The sequence below is a fragment of the Triturus cristatus genome, chromosome 11 (assembly GCF_964204655.1).
Source record: "Triturus cristatus chromosome 11, aTriCri1.1, whole genome shotgun sequence".
Classification (NCBI taxonomy): Eukaryota; Metazoa; Chordata; class Amphibia; order Caudata; family Salamandridae; genus Triturus; species Triturus cristatus.
In genome coordinates, this window is record NC_140594.1 from 1182434749 (window position 1) to 1182452644 (window position 17896).

At 53.2% G+C, this 17896-nt stretch overlaps 1 protein-coding gene across 4 annotated transcripts in view; it reads left to right on the top strand.

The window, feature by feature from the left end:
- Positions 1-228: 228 nt before the first annotated feature.
- Positions 229-17896, top strand: part of PCYT1A (phosphate cytidylyltransferase 1A, choline) — a 185770-nt gene continuing 168102 nt past the window's right edge. For 2 of the 4 annotated variants that reach the window (XM_085635975.1, XM_085635978.1), the window contains exon 1: positions 9775-9899. The gene's annotated coding sequence lies outside the window, so the exon portion shown is untranslated. Of the gene's footprint in view, positions 506-9774; positions 9900-17896 lie in introns of those variants that run through there. The other 2 variants (XM_085635974.1, XM_085635976.1) reach the window with 2 other exon arrangements.

Sequence of the window (17896 nt, forward strand, 5' to 3'; positions counted from 1 at the left end):
TATGTCTGGCCTCTCCTGGTATTTGCTTCTCAAAACCTGGACACACTCATTTGAACGCTTCAGAGCTTTGATTTCTTTGCTGTGCATCGAGAGCGGAAGTCAAAACTTATAATAAAAGTGTACGAGGCTGCAGGTAAAAAGGCAGTCTCTCTCTTGTGCACTTCAGATCGGCATGGCCACGCCCCTTCTATGCAGTGGACACGCCTACTCTCCTGTCTGCGCATGCGCAGAGACACGCGGCATTCCTTTCCCGTCAGACAAAACCCGCGCGGAACCAAAGCGACTGAAACCTTGCTCCCTTTCGGAGCTCTTAGCCGCCTTTGCCGTGTCGTCACTTCCGGTCAGCAGCCGCCTGCTTCCTGCCCAGGCTCGGGTGTCAGTTTGTGTGGGCGGAGCTCCAGCCTGGGCTGGGTGTTCCCTAGAGACACTTCCGGTGCCTGCGTCTCCTTACAGCAGTGCCAGCGAAGTGACAGCCGCAGAGCTGGAGGAGCCAGGCGGGGCACAGGTGAGCGCTCAGCAGCCGTGCCAGGCAGGGGATGGGCACGTGGCACTGCCTGGCAGAGGGTGTGGGGGGCAGTGAGAGGCCAGACACCAGCTTGATGCCGGGTTTTGAATTGGGAGTCACTAGAATGGCTGAAGAGGGTGTGAGAGCTGATGGGGAGCTGGGATTGTGCCTGAGCTGGAGTGGTGCAAGGGAGGCAGGATACCCCCCCCAGGGGGGAGGGAACTTCGGTGAGTGAGGACTGCAGGGGAATGAGACGAGAGAAGTAGTTTATGAAGCATAGGTGAAGTGGAACAGTGAGTGGGTTGCAGGGGCACATGGGAAGTGGGACAGTGACTGGAAGGGGGTACTGGATTTGGGACAGTGACTGGGCTGGGAGGGGGTAGCGGGTATGGGACACTGACTGGGCTGGAAGGGGGTTCTTGATATGCGATAGTGCGTGGGCTGGGAGGGGGTACTGTATATGCGACAGTGACTGGGCTGGGAGGGGGTACTGGATATGGGACACTGATTGGGCTGGGAGGGAGTACTAGATGTGGGACACTGACTGGGCTGCAGGTGCACAAGGGAAGTGGGACAGTGAGTGGGCTGGGAGGGGGTACTGGAAATGGGACAGTGAGTGGGCTGGGAGGGAGTACTGGATATGGGACACTGACTGGGCAGGAGGTGCACAGGGGAAGTGGGACAGAGACTGGGCTGGGAGAGGGTATTGGATATGGCACAGTGACTGGGCTGGGAGAGGGTACTGGATATGGGAGGAACAGTGAGTGGGCTGGGAGGGAGTACTGGATATGGGAGGGACAGTGAGTGGGCTGGGAGGGAGTACTGGATATGCGACAGTGACTGAGCTGGGAGTGGGTACTGGATATGGGACACTGATTGGTCTGGGAGGGAGTACTAGATGTGGGACACTGACTGTGCTGCAGGTGCACAGGGAAAGTGGGACAGTGAGTGGGCTGGGAGAGGGTACTGGAAATGGGACAGTGAGTAGGCTGGGAGGGAGTACTGGATATGGGACACTGACTGGGCAGAAGGTGCACAGGGGAAGTGGGACAGAGACTGGGCTGGGAGAGGGTATTGGATATGGCACAGTGACTGGGCTGGGAGAGGGTACTGGATATGGGAGGGACAGTGAGTGGGCTGGGAGGGAGTACTGGATATGGGAGGGACAGTGAGTGGGCTGGGAGGGAGTATTGGATATGGGAGGGACAGTGAGTGGGCTGGGAGGGAGTACTGGATATGGGAAGGACAGTGAGTGGGCTGGGAGGGAGTACTGGATGTGGGAGGGACAGTGAGTGGGCTGGGAGGGAGTACTGGATATGGGAGGGACAGTGAGTGGGCTGGGAGGGGTACTGGATATGGGAGGGACAGTGAGTGGGCTGGGAGGGGTACTGGATCTGGGAGGGACAGTGACTGGGCTGGGAGGGGGTATTGGATACGGGACACTGGGCTGGTAGGTAGTACTGGATTTGGGACACTGACTGGGCTGCAGGGGCATGGGGAGAGGGGATACTGACTTGGCTGGGAGGGGTACTGGATATGGGACACTGACTGGGCTGGGAGGGGTACTGGATATGTGACAGTGACTTGGTTGGGAGGGAGTAAAGGATTTGGGACACTGACTGAGCTGCAGGTGCACAGGAGAAGTGGGACAGTGATTGGGCTGGGAGAGGGTACTGGATATGGGAGGGACAGTGAGTGGGCTGGGAGGGGTACTGGATATGGGACAGTGACTGGGCTGGTGGGGGTACTGGATATGGGACAGTGACTGGGCTGGGAAGGGGTAGTGGATATGGTACACTGATTGGGCTGAAGGTGCACAGGGGAAGTGGGACAGTGAGTGGGCTGGGAGGGAGTACTGGATATGGGACACTGACTGGGCAGAAGGTGCACAGGGTAAGTGGGACAGAGACTTTGCTGGGATAGGGTATTGGATATGGCACAGTGACTGGGCTGGGAGAGGGTACTGGATATAGGACAGTGACTGGGCTGGGAGGGAGTACTGGGTATGGAAGGGACAGTGAGTGGGCTGGGAGGGAGTACTGGGTATGGGAGGGACAGTGAGTGGGCTGGGAGGGAGTACTGGATATGGGAGGGACAGTGAGTGGGCTGGGAGGGAGTACTGGATATGGGAGGGACAGTGAGTGGGCTGGGAGGGAGTACTGGATATGGGAGGGATAGTGAGTGGGCTGCGAGGGGTACTGGATACGGGACACTGGGCTGGTAGCTAGTACTGGATTTGGGACACTGACTGGGCTGCAGGGGCATGGGGAGAGGGGATACTGACTGGGCTGGGAGGGGTACTGGATATGGGAGGGACACTGACTGGGCTGAGAGGGGTACTGGATATGGGTGTTGGGCTGGGAGGGGGTATTGGATACGGGACACTGGGCTGGTACGTAGTACTGGATTTGGGACACTGACTGGGCTGCAGGGGCATGGGGAGAGGGGATACTGACTGGGCTGGGAGGGGTACTGGATATGGGACACTGGGCTGGGAGGGATACTGGATATGTGACAGTGACTTGGTTGGGAGGGAGTAAAGGATTTCGGACACTGGGCTGCAGGTGCACAGGGGAAGTGGGACAGTGACTGGGCTCGGAGAGGGTACTGGATATGGGACAGTGACTGGGCTGGTGGGGGTACTGGATATGGGACAGTGACTGGGCTGAGAGGGAGTACTGGATATGGGACAGTGACTGGGCTGGGAAGGGGTAGTGGATATGGGACACTGATTGGGCTGTATGGGCATAGGGAGAGGGGATTCTGACTGGGCTGGGTGGGAATACTGGATCTGGGACACTGACTGGGCTGGAGGAGCTTAGACTGCGGAGATAATGGAATATTGGAACAGTTGCTCGAGCTGGGAAGAAGTCAGAGGTGGAAGAGCTGGGGGTGCTGAAGTAGTCTGTGCTAGTGTGTGCTGGAGCACTGTCGGTGCATGTGAGTACTGTCAGTGCTGGAGTACTGTCTGTGACGGTGTGTGCTGGAGTACTGTCAGTGCAGGTGTGAGCTGGAGTATTCTCAGTGGTGTGGGAGTACTGCCAGTGCTGCAGTACTGTCTGCCCTGGAGGGGTCGATGGGAATTGTCTGAGGTGAGAGGAGCTCGGATACTGGAATCCCACTCCTGCAATGCCTTATTGCTGTCACTTCCAAGGCTTGATTGTATACAGCGTTCCTTACACTTTCTCGTGTGATAGTTCTCCATCAAGGGGGCCCTTTATTGCGCTGTTTTTAAAGTGCGGGTAACTGGTGCCCTGGCCAGTCCCACGTCTTCCTTTGAGCCATTGACTCCCTTGCGCTGCTGCTCCCAGGCCTTCTCCACCTTTTATCTTTCATCTCCGAGATTAAGGTTAGAATGTTCTCTTTATCACTACGTGTATAAAATTCTGTTGTATTTTTTTCCCCTCAAAATCCCCAAATTCGGCTCTCCGTGTTTGACATTTAGTGCTGCTCACCAGGAAGTAAGTTGTACCTTCTGCGTGTTTTTCTGGCTTTGTTTGCGGAGCCTGGCTTCCTCCTGTATTGAGGCCTGCTTGTGTGTTCCTGTATTTAACCCATGATTGCCCGCCCCAGCCCTGTGTGCTCAAGTGTCTGTGTAGTGATTGTGTTCCAATCAGGCACCCCTCAGTAACCTGTACTGTTTACTCCTTTCTTGCCTCATTGTTTGATGTTGCCTGTGCTGTCTTCGGAGCAGTTTAAAGCGCGCGTGGTCACATCCATTCTCTGGGTGGCTACCACCCTAGGGTGGCTTTAAGGCAGCACCCCACTGTGCCTTATGTTCAGACGAGCCCTGAAAGGGGCATTAGTGAGAGCTGCTTGCATGGGTCAAACAGTGAGAGACAGACCTGTTGTCCTTCTCTCCTAGGGTCGACTTCACGAGCCCGCCGCGTGGGGGCACTTGTTTTAGGAACATAGCAATTTTAGTGAGAAATTACTCAGCTGGTCTGTAATGCAACAGCAAGCTATGTGCCGTGGCAGAATGTAACGCATTGGAGCCCGGTTCCCCCAGGATGTCCCTCGCCCCAACCTCATGCAGTCCCACAATCAAAACTTGCCAGTCCAAGAGTGTGGGTAAAACGGCCATGTTTAATAGCCCTCGGTCCTTGTCCTTCATTCCAGGGGCCCACCCCTCTACCACCAGGCTGCCAAGGAGGCTCGTGTGACCTGGCGCCCTTGCCTCCCCAGCTGGTGTCCCCATTCTCCCTGCGGAGAGCTTACTGTCTCACCCCTCAGTGCTGGCCTTGGGAGTATGTAAGCAGGCCTCCCGTTAACCCTGAAAATCAATGTTCTGTGGTCTTTTTCGCCACTAGGGTGACCAGGGCCCACAGCTCCTTCACCCTCCCCACCTGCAAACAAGTTCTGAACAAAAGACCAGAACCCCTTTATCCATACGTCAGTGCCAATGTCCGACAAATGAACGCCGTCCTGGTGAAACATCATGTCCCCTGTGATTAGTCTATGTGGAATGTGACACAAGCAGCCCGGGCCTGAGCACAACTTGGCCAATTCCCCGTTGAGGCGCCTCACCGATACATTCAATGCTCGAGATCTGATTCCGGTAGCCTATGTCCGGCGAGTTGTCATACACGACCATGCAATCCGAGCATGAGGAAATGTTCTCCCTATCCAGGCAAATTCAGTCAATAAGGCTTCCCTGACTGCCATGCTTCCCAACTCCACCATGTCGTTGCCGCCAAAATGCAGATTACCAAATCCGGGGACTGATGTCCCTTGTGCGCCCTAGTCTCCTCAACCAGCTGCTGCAGCTGCCGAATTCGCAGACCGCCGACGCCTCGCCATAGGAAAGACGCCCTCTTTAAACCCGGTGGTTTCGGCACTCTCTTCTGCTGTAGACGGACTGGCACGCCGCACGAACGAGTGTCCCAACACCCATATCATCTTTGAGGACATACTAATAGCAGGAAGAGAAATGGAAACGTCAGCATGGTCAAATCAACATATCGGTTTGGTGTCCTACAGTAATTTGGGCCGCACATAGCGCTTAAAACAAGTTGATGACCAGCGCCCCACCTTCTTGACCGCCTCAGCTGGTAAGCCTGCGCGTGCTGCCAGTGTTGTCCCCCCAATTCTGAACTAGTGTGAAGAATACCCCTTAGAATCCAGACCCAGACACACCAGCGCCCGCCCAAACACGGCCCTGAATTGTTACTGCGACAAGCAATCGCCCTGCTCATGTATGAACAGGGCCTGTCCACCCCCCAATGGACGAATCGCCAAGTATGTTTTCATCCTGGCTACTGGGCAAATATCCTCCCCCGGCGCAGGGCCCAAGCGAATCGTGGCCCCCTACCCAATGGGTCTGTCTTGGATTTCCTCAGCCACCACCAGGCCCCCTTGCACTAAATTTGTGTCCTGCCGCTGGAGTCCCCCCGCGTGATCTAATTTGGAGGCCCCCACCAATTCCCCCCAATCAAAAAGCCCCATAAAAGGCTATGGTGAATAAAGCCCCAAATAGGACGCTCTCGTAATAAGAGGAGCATATCGTCTGTAACGCCCCCAGAATGTCGCCCAAGGTTTTCACATCCATTGGCCTTCTACTGTCTTTTTTGACCCCTTCTAGCATGGCCCAACCTGACAATGCTTTCCTCACTACAAAAGCTGTGCCAGGGTCCCGTTCCCTAGCCAATTTAGCAAAAAATCCATCGCCGTCTCGTGTGCCCTAACATAAGACGCTGGCCTTCCTTGATCTTTCAGAGCTAGTAAAAATTTGCAGAGCGCCCCTGTAGAAAAAAGGGCCAACCGGCCAGCGCGCTTAGCAAATATCCTGTAAGCTTTGAACTGTTGCTGGTAAGTTCTTCTAGTGCGTTTGCTCAATGAAGCTCCCACCAGCCCTGCTAGGGCAGGGCTCCAATCTTCCACAGAGATGTCGGGAACACAGTCAACCGCTCTTCTGCCTGAGGGTGATACCTCCGGAAATCCTGCAACCTGGAGCGAGACAAAGCATCAGCAGCCTGATTTTCCACATCTGGGATATGTGCCGATTTGAAAAGCAGATTGAGCTTTAAGCAAGCCAAAACTAAATGTTTTAACAGCATCAGAACATGTTTGCAAGTAGCTCCCTGCCTATTGATAGCTTCCACCACTGCCATGTTATCTGACCAAAAGATAACTGATTTATTCTTAAAGAAACCAGCCCAGATGTCCACTTCCACGATAATAGGAAATAGTTCCAAAAAGGCTATGTTCCTGGTCAAACCGCTCTCATGCCAGGATGCTGGCCATTCGCCCCTGCACCAATGGGACCCCAACACTGCTCCGAAACCAATGCTACCTGCTGAGTCAGTGAGCAAACCTAAGTCTGTGCTGGAAATTGGCGGCTCTGGCCAGATTACCTTACCATTGAATTCACTCAGGAAAGTACGCCAAACCCTCAGGTCCTCCCTCACATCTGCCTGCAAACGCACTTGATGATGCTTTTGAGTCAACCCCACCATTGCCCGTGCAATTGACCTAGAGAAGGGGCGTCCCATCGGGATGATCCTTAAGGCAAAATTCAACTGGCCTACTAAAAACCTGAAGCTGATGTAGCGTGACTTTGGGACCGGCCAGAGCAGAATCTATTGCTTGCGGGAAAGCCTGAACCTTGTCCAGGGGCAAACTGCATTCCCCTCCTACTGTGTCTATCTCAATGCCCAAGAAAGACATACAGGTAGCCGGACCCGCCGTCTTACTGGGAGCCAATGGCACCCCCAGCTCTTCCAACATATCTACTAGCTTGCTCAAGGCCTGACCACACTCTCCTGATACTGGAGGGCCCATGATCATAAAGTCATCTATGCAGTGTACTACGTCCCTGTGCCCTGTTCTGAATACAAACAACCACTGAAGCATAGTGCTGAACAACTCAAAGTACTTACATGACACTGCGCAAACCATTGGCATACATCTGTCATAATAAAATTGGTAATTCAGCTGGAAACCTAGCAAATGATAATCACCAGGGTGAACAGGCAAGAGCCTGAATGCCGACTCAATGTCAGTCTTTGCCATGAAAACATTGGGACCTAAGTCGCACAGCCTCTGTAGTGCTGTGTCAAAGGAAGAATGTCACTGAGCAAAGGGACGAATGTCACTGAGCAAAGGGACGGATCTATGGCATCGTTCACCAATGCCCCCCTTGGCGCTGATAAGTTATGAATCATCCTGAACTGGCCTGGCTCCTTTTTGGGAACCATGCCCAGAGGTGAACACACATATCCTGGCAATGGGGGAGCAGTGAACGGGCCAGCCACCCGTCCCAGCACCCTTTCCTTATCGACCTTCTGAGACACCACTGTAGAGTGCATGCACGCAGACAATAGGTTTTTGCAATACCCCACTGGGGGCACCCGTTGTGCCGGGATGCGGAAGCCTGCGGAGAACCCATCATACAATGTCTTGGCTGCCTTCCAGTCCGGGTACTGATTCAGCCAGAAAATCAGCCTCCCTATATCTACTGGCGTGGAAAGCTTACTGTTGGGGTGGTTTAGACTCCCTCCCTTTCTCTTTGGACTTCTTAATGCACTTAAACTCGTGATGGGAATAGTGGCCGCAGTAGGCACATGCATGTTTGCACTTACATGCCCCGGTGGGGCAGGTACACGTTTTCCAGTTAAAAGCCCAACATGTCCCTCTTTTCTCCCCTGTGCCCCCCTGGGAAGTCCGAAAGGGCTGTTTCATGGGTGCTTTGTTATTGATGCTCTCTAGCCACTCATTTACCTCTGTTTGGTCCCAGCCCATGTCAGGGTCATCTACTTTGGCCCATCTAAAGTCTCTATCGTAATCCAGCCAAGCACCCCCCCCCCCCCAATACGTTGTCTGAGCCTTTAAAATCTTATTTGAATAGCAAATCAGGGGTATTTTCAATTCCGGCTTCTTTTCTAGCATTACTATGGAAAAAATATTGAAACCAAACAACCAGTTAGTGATTGATTCTTCTACTCTTGGTTTCCTATCTCTGAAGAAACCTTCTTTCCCGTCCTTCTCTCTAGGCTCTACTTCCCTCCTCTTTAGTCTAATCAAGGAGAATATATCAATAAAGTCCCCCTTCCAAATCTTCTCCCTTTTGTCCTGCGTACCATGTGCTGCCAATTTACCCCGTTTAGATAACACTGAATCATGACCACCAATTACCTTTGACCCGTTATCTACTTCTTTGCTTGAACACTCTACTGCCTTACCTGCAGCAACCCCAGTTGTCAATGGTTGAGCGGGGGCCACTTGACCCACCGCCTGAAGGGGCGTGCTCGCCTCCTTTTCTTGCACTTCGGGCTACTGGACCCGCTCACCGAGGTATCAAGCTTTTCAGTGGCTTGGTACCCTGGGGGGACATTAGCTCACCCTGCAGGTGACCAGACCCAGCAGTCCTTGGGGTGTAAAAGGCCATCTTTGATGCCCATAGTGCCAATATAGGCACCTCACACCCCAACATGGAGACATGCCATACATAGCAATAAATAACCACATGAGACTGGTTTGTGGGAAAACATTTTGCTGCAGGTTTATTTCATACAAGAATTATGCCTACATGGTGGGTTAACTTACCGGTGATCCACGGGCAGGGCAGCGGTGACTCGCCTAAGCTGCCCTGCCCGCCTGATGAGCCAACCTCACTGTGGCCAACCCAATCGGTGCTACCTTTTACTGGGGATTATCCTCCTTAAATACCGTGGACCACCAGTCCACCCTTGTACTCCTTTTTAGGGGCGGAGCCTGTCCAGGCAAGCACCCAGTTGCCAGGCTTACAACCGCCCGAAGGACTAATGGTGCGCTGTCATTTTCCTCCAAGGTCCTGCCGTAAAGACTCCTGGGGTTGTTTGGCTTCCGAACCACACCCTATTGTGCTCCTGAAGAGGGTACCCTTATGTACCATTCAGCCTCCGGATCGCCCTGTAACTCCGCCTGCAACACACATTAACAAGTTATCATATTCATGCCCTAGCTACCCACACCAGCCAACACGCTGGGTATGCGGTGAGGAGGCAGACGGCGTGGCGCAATATCTCATAAGGAAGGCTAGGTGGAAGGGGCAGGTATAAGTACCTTGCCTGCTGCGTGCCGGAAATGACGCCTGGATCCCCTGCCGGATTGTGGGGATCCCAAGGGAGGCTGTGCCTAATGTGCACTAAGGTGGCCGCCCAACTAAGTGGACACACTGCGTGTACCGCGGGCAGCCTCAGATAGCCAGATCTTTCAATGAAGTGCGGGGTGGTTTGTCACGGGGGAGGGGCTCAGGGCCGGTGGTGAGGGCGTGGAGTGGTATAGTGCTTGTGTCATGGAAGCCGAGCAGGTGGAGGGTTGGCAGCCTGAGACAAGAAGAGATGAGGCCCACTGCACCAGGCTATAAGGAGGGGGGACTGCAGAGCGGACGGGGAGAGAGAGCAGAGGGCAAGAGGTACTGTCCAGATGCTTGCACGAAGTCTGGGTCGCGAGGGAAAGCCATGCCCCCCCTCCCCCCGGGTAAAGTGGAGAAACAGGTCGAGAAGTTGTGGCGCAAGAGTCGAGGGAGAGCTTGTGAAGAGCCTATGATGGCATCAGGGAGGGGAGGGCCGCAGTCTGTGGCGCAAGAGCAGAGCTGCCCCTAGGCGTGTTTCATGGGAGCAAAATACAGAGAGGCGGCGCGGTACGAAGCTCATGTCACAAGAACTAAGGCGCTAGATAGAGGCCTAGAACCTATGGCGTAAGAGCAGAGCTGTCAAACCTGTCATGAAGCGTGTTTTATTACAGCAAATGTAAATGCAGTTTAGCGTCTGTGCAGAGAGCGGGCGCGGTGTGAAGCCCATGTCACAAGAATTCAGGCGCTAGAGGGGTTAGAATCTATGGCACAAGAGCCGTAGTGATGAGAAGTCCTGCAAAGAAAAATAAGAACATGGAGCCTGGTGCAGGGCAGAGGTGACATGGGGTCTTTGTCACGATGGTGAAGGGAGGAGATGGATAGAGTCCCCGGTGAGAGGGCAGGGGTGGATAGAGTCCCCGGTGAGAGGGCAGGGGTGGCTGGAGTCCTCGGTTAGAGAGCAGGGTGGCCGGAGTACCCGGTGAGAGGGCAGACTGTGAGGCCTGTGTCATGAGACGGTAGTGAAAGTTTTGAGTCTGTGCTGAGATTGGAACCCAGTGGTGTGTGTGTGTGAGAGAGAGAGAGTTCGTAGTATGTGTTGAGAGAGCAAGGGAGAAAGGAAGCCGGTGCTGTGAGAGTGAACGGAGAGAGCAGGTTTACAGTCTGGTGGGACAGCAGGGTAGATAGGAAGATGGTGTTGTGAGAGAGAGCGGGTTGTAGTCTGTTGTGAGGGAGCAGGGGAGATAGGAAGCCGGTGTTGTGAGAGTGAATGGAGAGAGGGGGTTTGGAGTCTGTGGTGAGAGGGCAAGGGAGATGGGAAGCCCGTATGGAGAGAGAGGGTTTGTACTTTGTTGTGAGGTAGCAGGGGAGATAGGAAGCCGGTGTTGAGAGAGTGAATGGAGACAGAAGGGTTGAAGTCTGTGGTGAGAGCGAAGGGAGGGAGTGGGCTTGCAGTCTTTGCTGAGAGACAGAGGCCATGGAAGATAGGGCGAGTGAGAGGAGAGGCAAGGGTTTGAGGTTAAGCCGAGGGAGCAGTGATGGAGGGGACAAGAGGCCCCACAGGAGGGTGGGGCTTTCATCCACATATACAAGAGTGGGCGGGGCCTAGGTTGTGCTAAAGTGCAGTGCTCTGCCCAGCAGGGTGGTGTGATGCTGGCAGTGATCTTGGTCTGCCCAGTCACTGTCCCTGACCCGGGCAGAGCCTCCAGCCTTTGGATTGTGACACGACATGTTTCTAGGGGGTCAAAGTGCCGTCGCGTGGCTGCACAGATTAGGAAGTTCCCTGAAGCTTTTGATCAGGTATTCTTTAAACAGGGAGCTTTCGAAACTCTTTAGACTTCACTTTAAACAGCCTCTTTTCCTGCAGTTATGTACACGTGCATTTTAAAATCAAGTATGCAGCTTCTTGTGTGCAATTCCAGCTATGGAGGCGTCTCCTTTACCTGTTGGCCTGTGTGAGGTGAGGCACAGCAGTGGTAGGACAGGGAGTGTTGGCCTGTGTGTGAGGTGTGGCACAGTGGAGGTAGGACAGGTGGTGCTAGCCTTTGAGGTGAGGCACAGCAGTGGTAGGACAGGGAGTGTTGGCCTGTGTGTGAGGTGTGGCACAGTGGTGGTAGGACAGGTGGTGCTAGCCTTTGAGGTGAGGCACAGCAGTGGTAGGACAGGGAGTGTTGGCCTGTGTGTGAGGTGAGGCACAGCAGTGGTAGGACAGGGAGTGTTGGCCTGTGTGTGAGGTGTGGCACAGTGGTGGTAGGACAGGTGGTGCTAGCCTTTGAGGTGAGGCACAGCAGTGGTAGGACAGGTGGTGTTGGCCTGTGTGTGAGGTGAGGCACAGCAGTGGTAGGGCAGGGAGTGTTGGCCTGTGTGTGAGGTGTGGCACAGTGGTGGTAGGACAGGTGGTGCTAGCCTTTGAGGTGTGGCATCGCGGTGGTAGGACAGGTGGTGTTGGCCTGTGTGTGAGGTGAGGCACAGCAGTGGTAGGGCAGGGAGTGTTGGCCTGTGTGTGAGGTGTGGCATCGCGGTGGTAGGACAGGTGGTACTGGTCTGTGTGTGAGGTGTGGCACAGTGGTGGTAGGACAGGTGGTGCTGGCCTGTGTGTGAGGTGTGGCACAGTGGTGGTAGGACTGGTGGTGTTGGCCTGTGCGTGAGGTGTGGGACAGGTGGTGTTGGCCTGTGCGTGAGGTGTGGAACAGTGGTGGTAGGACAGGTGGTGTTGGCCTGTGCATGGGGTGTGGCACAGTGGTGGTAGGACTGGTGGTGTTTGCCTGTGCGTGAGGTGTGGGACAGGTGGTGTTGGCCTGTGCGTGAGGTGTGGAACAGTGGTGGTAGGACAGGTGGCACAGTGGTTGTAGGACAGGTGGTGTTGGCCCGTGTGTGAGGTGTGGCACAATGGTGATAGGACTTGTGGTGTTGGCCTGTGTGGCACAGTGGTGGTAGGAGTGGTGGTGCTGGTCTGTGTGTGAGGTGTGGCACAGTGGTGGTAGGACAGGTGGTGCTGGCCTGTGTGGCACAGTGGTGGTAGGACAGGTGGTGCTGGCCTGAGGGGTGTGGCACAGTGGTGGTAGGACTGGTGGTGTTGGCCCGTGTGTGAGGTGTGGCACAGTGGTGGTAGGACAGGTGGTGCTGGCCTGTGTGGCACAGTGGTGGTAGGACAGGTGGTGCTGGCCTGTGTGGCACAGTGGTGGTAGGACAGGTGGTGCTGGCCTGTGAGGTGTGGCACAGTGGTGGTAGGACAGGTGGTGCTGGCCTGTGCGTGAGGTGTGGGACAGGTGGTGTTGGCCTGTGCGTGAGGTGTGGAACAGTGGTGGTAGGACAGGTGGTGTTGGCCTGTGTGTGAGGTGTGGCACAGTGGTGGTAGGAGTGGTGGTACTGGTCTGTGTGTGAGGTGTGGCACAGTGGTGGTAGGACAGGTGGTGCTGGCCTGTGAGGTGTTGCACAGCGGTGGTAGGACAGGTTGTGTTGGCCTGTGCGTGAGGTGTGGCACAGTGGTTGTAGGACAGGTGGTGTTGGCCCGTGTGTGAGGTGTGGCACAATGGTGGTAGGACTTGTGGTCTTGGCCTGTGTGGCACAGTGGTGGTAGGAGTGGTGGTGCTGGCCTGTGTGTGAGGTGTGGCACAGTGGTGGTAGGACTGGTGGTGTTGGCCTGTGTGTGAGGTGTGGCGCAGCGGGCTGGCAGTACTCGGCTTGGGAGGCAGTGGTGAGACTGGTGGTGCCGCAGCAGAAAGCTAATCAGGGCTTAGATATCACCAGATCTGTCTTGAAGCAGGAGGAATGCTGACCTGCAAGCCCCAGGATTTCCCAAAGTAGATTTAATTGAGCTGTAGGCTTTGGTAGGGTAATACCGGCTGGGATCCGAGCAGGTCACGTGCCGCACTTACACAGTGTTCCAGTGCTTACTTGAGAAGTCGAGGCTCTCTCAGCATATTTTCTTTTTATGATGTTGCACGGATGCCGAGTTACTGAGGTTTTTGAAAAGCGCTCTTTAGAGGGCGACAGGAGATGAAGATTCTTCTGGAGTAAGTCTCGGGGTGGGGCAGTTGAGGGCGGTAAGGAGGCCCTCCTAACCATGGCATTAACTTCTTGGGCCCTAGCCGCAGTGCTGGTATCATGAACCTGCCAATGGAGGTGGGCAGGTGGCTGTTTCCGACCATAAAGGTCCTGTTTTTAAGTTGTACATGTTAACTCGCTGAAGTGGTCAAAAGGAGATTCACTCTGTCACCTTACATGAACAGTAAGATGCCTCCTTCCAAGCGCTCTCTCATGGATGTTACAGAATAAGCTGTAAGCCTGAGACTCACTGACTTACCCCTGCAGGGCCCTCTCTGGAAGGAGTAGGTCACTGAAACCAGAACGCCAGGAGTCCGTCTGATCAGATCTTGCATGGCTTGAACTTGCCTTTCAAGAAGGCAAAGAGATTTACCACTTTCTCGGATCCAGACATCGACTTTGCGCTTTTCCTGCAAAGTTGACTTTTCAGCTTCGTCTAAGCTTCATGACGTATGATCCAAGAGGGTGGGGCTGTGTTGGAGGCTCTGAGGGAACCCAAGTATCGGCTCTGGATAAAAGGTGTTCTGTTGTAATTTGAAAAACAAGGTGAGCTCTAAGCCACGGAGTGAAATAGGAGGCATATTCCTTGTCAATGAGCAGGGTATTGTTCACAAAGTCACAGTGGTAAGTTACCAAGTGCATACAGCACTGCATTTGGATGCTTTTAGGATCCACAAAAGTCCCTGCGTTCTCCACCCTAGGTCTGCCTGGCAAGACTCTTTCCATCCTTCCTGCTAGCTTCTTCTTTCCATCCTTCCTGCTAGCTTCTTCTTTCCATCCTTCCTGCTAGCTTCTTCTTGCTGGCCTTCCACAATTCCTTTGCAGTCTTCTTGTGTTCTCTTGGTGGTCCACCTCTGCAGCCTACAACAGTGGACGAGTCCAAACGAATGCCACAGAGACGTACCAACACCAAGTAGGTTGATGCCGTCTTTGGAACAACATTTCATTATGTTGAGGAAACCTGAAAGTCATAGGTTTCACCCTGTATCTAATGAAGCAATTTTCTCTTATCCATAATTAATCATTCTATTTCAAAGTTCGGTAAGGCCCGCAGTCCATAGACTTAGTAAATCAGCGCTTACAAAAGTGTGTCTTTGGGTTCCTAGAGTACCATCTGTCCGCATCTTAGACCTGTTATAAGTAGGGCTCCCGGTTTTATGGTATATATTTTTTTATTTAACATTTCCATCTTTATTTATCCATATATACATTTTTCAGCCATCTTATTGGCATTTATCCATATTTATTTTCTGTTTTGAGAATAAGTGAAGTCCTAAAATGGTATATTCCCACAGTTATTTAACTGAAAAAAATGCAATCAAACGTTGCTGCCTGATGCATTTTAGTTAATTAAGCAGCCAAACATAGCAAAACAGTACACCCAGTGGTAAATATCCCCATCATAATACAAATCTATGTTAACCGTTGCGTGAATTTAGAGAAAGCTCCACCTGTTTTTTAACTTTCCAATGGTGTCTGTCTGCTCAATTGTCCTAGAAACCACGAAATACAGCATGGAGAGTCCGCCACAAGCAGCACAAGTATTTTTCCGCTTTTCAAATAAATACAGGCAGGAAACACATTTTTCTGTCTGTATTTATTTGTAAAAAGCAGTAAAAACGGAAAACTGGGTGCCTTAGTTATAAATAATTGATTGCTAGTGTGCTTTTTATCTTTTATTTCTATCACCTTACATCAATTGAACATGAGATGGAAACAAATGCATTTTTGTTCTAGATGAGGAGGTGGTAGAACTGATTAAAGAGTTCAGGAGGTAGCTGTAGCTTTACGCCTAAGTAAGGGGAGGGTAAGGAGGTAGGCTTGATTGGACAGGGATGAGGAAGTCGGGATGCACTCCCCTCTCATCACTCCTGCTGCCTCTCAGTGCCTCCTCTGGGATTTCACCATCTTTTGTTCAGCTCGCTCTACAAAGCCAACCAACTGCGCCAAGTTGTTTTCCATGGAGTCAGTCCAAACTCCATAATGGGCAACATAGTCATGAATGGAAGTAGGAAACGAAGAAAGATGGTTGGAGGCAGAGCACAATATTGCAACATTATAAACCGAGAGGAAGAACAGCTGCTGGTCCCAGGTCTGTCCCTGAAAGCAGCATAGTGTGTGAGCGCCAAGTGTGTGACTGACTCTGGTACTTTCAACCCTCACAATTTCATCTTGTGCTTTTGCCGCATGGTTGACCCTTTTTTCCATGCTGACGTCAATAGTGTTAGTTATCTCCCTGACACTCTAGCATCAGAGTGTCCACAAACATGTTGTGAAGAACCCTGATGCCGCTTTTTAGCCGGGCAATGTCCTTGTGTTGGGATTCAGGTTTACTCAACGACTGCTTTCAAATTGCAGACTCAATAATCCATGAAGTAACGATCGATGTTGTTCTATTTTTGATAATCTTCTCGATCTCTGAAGTAGGAGCCTACGGGCCCGCCTATATCAATTGTGACTACCCAGTAGAGGGTGGCCTACGGTAATTCAGTTTTCTTTTACCCCATACTCGCTATTCCATATGAAAATCATATTAGATTCTGAGTATCACTTTTATCACTTCCCAGGTCTAGAAAGGCGGGGGTAGCATGCCACCGTTCTAGAGGGAGACACATGTTCACACTGGCTAAACCCGGTAGGACTTTCCTGAGCCATGGCATCACAAAATGGATGCCTCTGCCACAGACACGGGTCTGGCCTCCTGCTGCTGACCGAAACTCTGGCAGGGGAGGCCTGGACAGTAGGATTCCTGTCGAAGGGAGGTGTCCCCACCTTCCCAGACAGGCTGATGTGTATTGGGGCTGGGCGAGAGCACTCTCTGATGCTTTGAAGTCCTGCACTGGGGGCACGTTTGGTGTCCCTGTGCATAGCCCAGTTCAAACCGGTGCAGGGGCTACCTGCCCCTGCTCTGGCGCGAAACTGGACAAAGGGAAATGGGTGAAGCCACCCCTCTTTCCTGGCCCACCCATAGGTGGGGCCTTAGTCTATCCCCTAAACTTACTATAAGTGTATGAATCCAGTCCCTAGGACTTTAGATTACCCTGGACGAAACTCTGCAACGTACATCCTGGACCTTCGACGTTCTATCCTGACTAGAAGACTGAAGAGATCTCCCTTGGGGTCAAGCAGTGACTCCCCTGCTTGGCAGGCACCAAAGAAGCAACTGACCGGTCTATAATTCTGAAGCTCCTGCCGGACGCCGAAGTCTCTGCATCCCCAGAGGTGGATTTCCAGACTTCCCCGAGGCTACCCTGAGTCCACAGCAAAGCTGAGGCCCGTGGCTATCGTGGAACCGTGACCCCTGGACACCATGAACTTTTGCAGCAACACTATCTTCCTGGTCCTCCTCGAAGTTGTGCTTTGGGCTCCGAGTAACCCCAGCCTTGAGCACCTCCTGCACCGAAGATTGTTGGCCTCCACTCCACGAGTGACACGTGGGCCAGCTTCAATTGCGACCGCTCGAGGCTCCTTCGCGATCACTAGCCCATTGGCTAGCAGGTCTCCACGAAGGCAACTCCTTTTCTGATTGGGCTTACCTGGTTTCTCCAGACGTGCCCCGACTTACCCTCGCTGGGTGAGTCCCTCAGACCTTGCTGGTCTGCACCGCAGGCTTGTTGGGTCCATTCTGGTCGCCGACACCGCAGCACTCGACAGACTTCATGGGACAGCTCGAATCCGGCTCGTGGACTTCGTCGACGCCTTCTGGACCTCGTGGCTGAAGTCAAGACACCCATCAACTCATCTGAAGCACCCGACATCTGTGGGCATTGGTCCATCCTGCCCTCGGTCACTGGCTAGTGACCCAGACTCTGTCCCCTCTGCTTTCAGGTTCCTTACAACCTAGATCCAGGCTTGGATCTCTTCGGACACTTCTCCTCTTCCCGGCAGCAGCAGTTCTTTGCAGGCTTCCATTGAAATCGACGACGCGACCCGACCCCAAAAGACACCTATGCACCCGGCTTCCCTGGGTGAGGTAACTCGAGTACTCCAGTGCTCTCGTGGGTGCTAGCCCTAGAACTTCTTAAGTCCAAAAGGGTTTGGTCCAGTCTCTAATAGATGTGTCCCTAATCTTTAAATTTCCAACCGCGACATTGCCCATAGAAGATAATAGGAACCCGCGGTTGTGTTTACACACTGCATACAGTCCCCGTGGGTCCCCTGTGTCACTACCATGGGTGGTTCCTTGGGGTCCCAGAGATTCTAGAGGCAATAGGCCCAGTGCCTGTTCCAGTCGTGGTTCTTATACCACTTTTTTGGTATATGGTTTGGTACGCCCCTAGGGCCCAAACGTG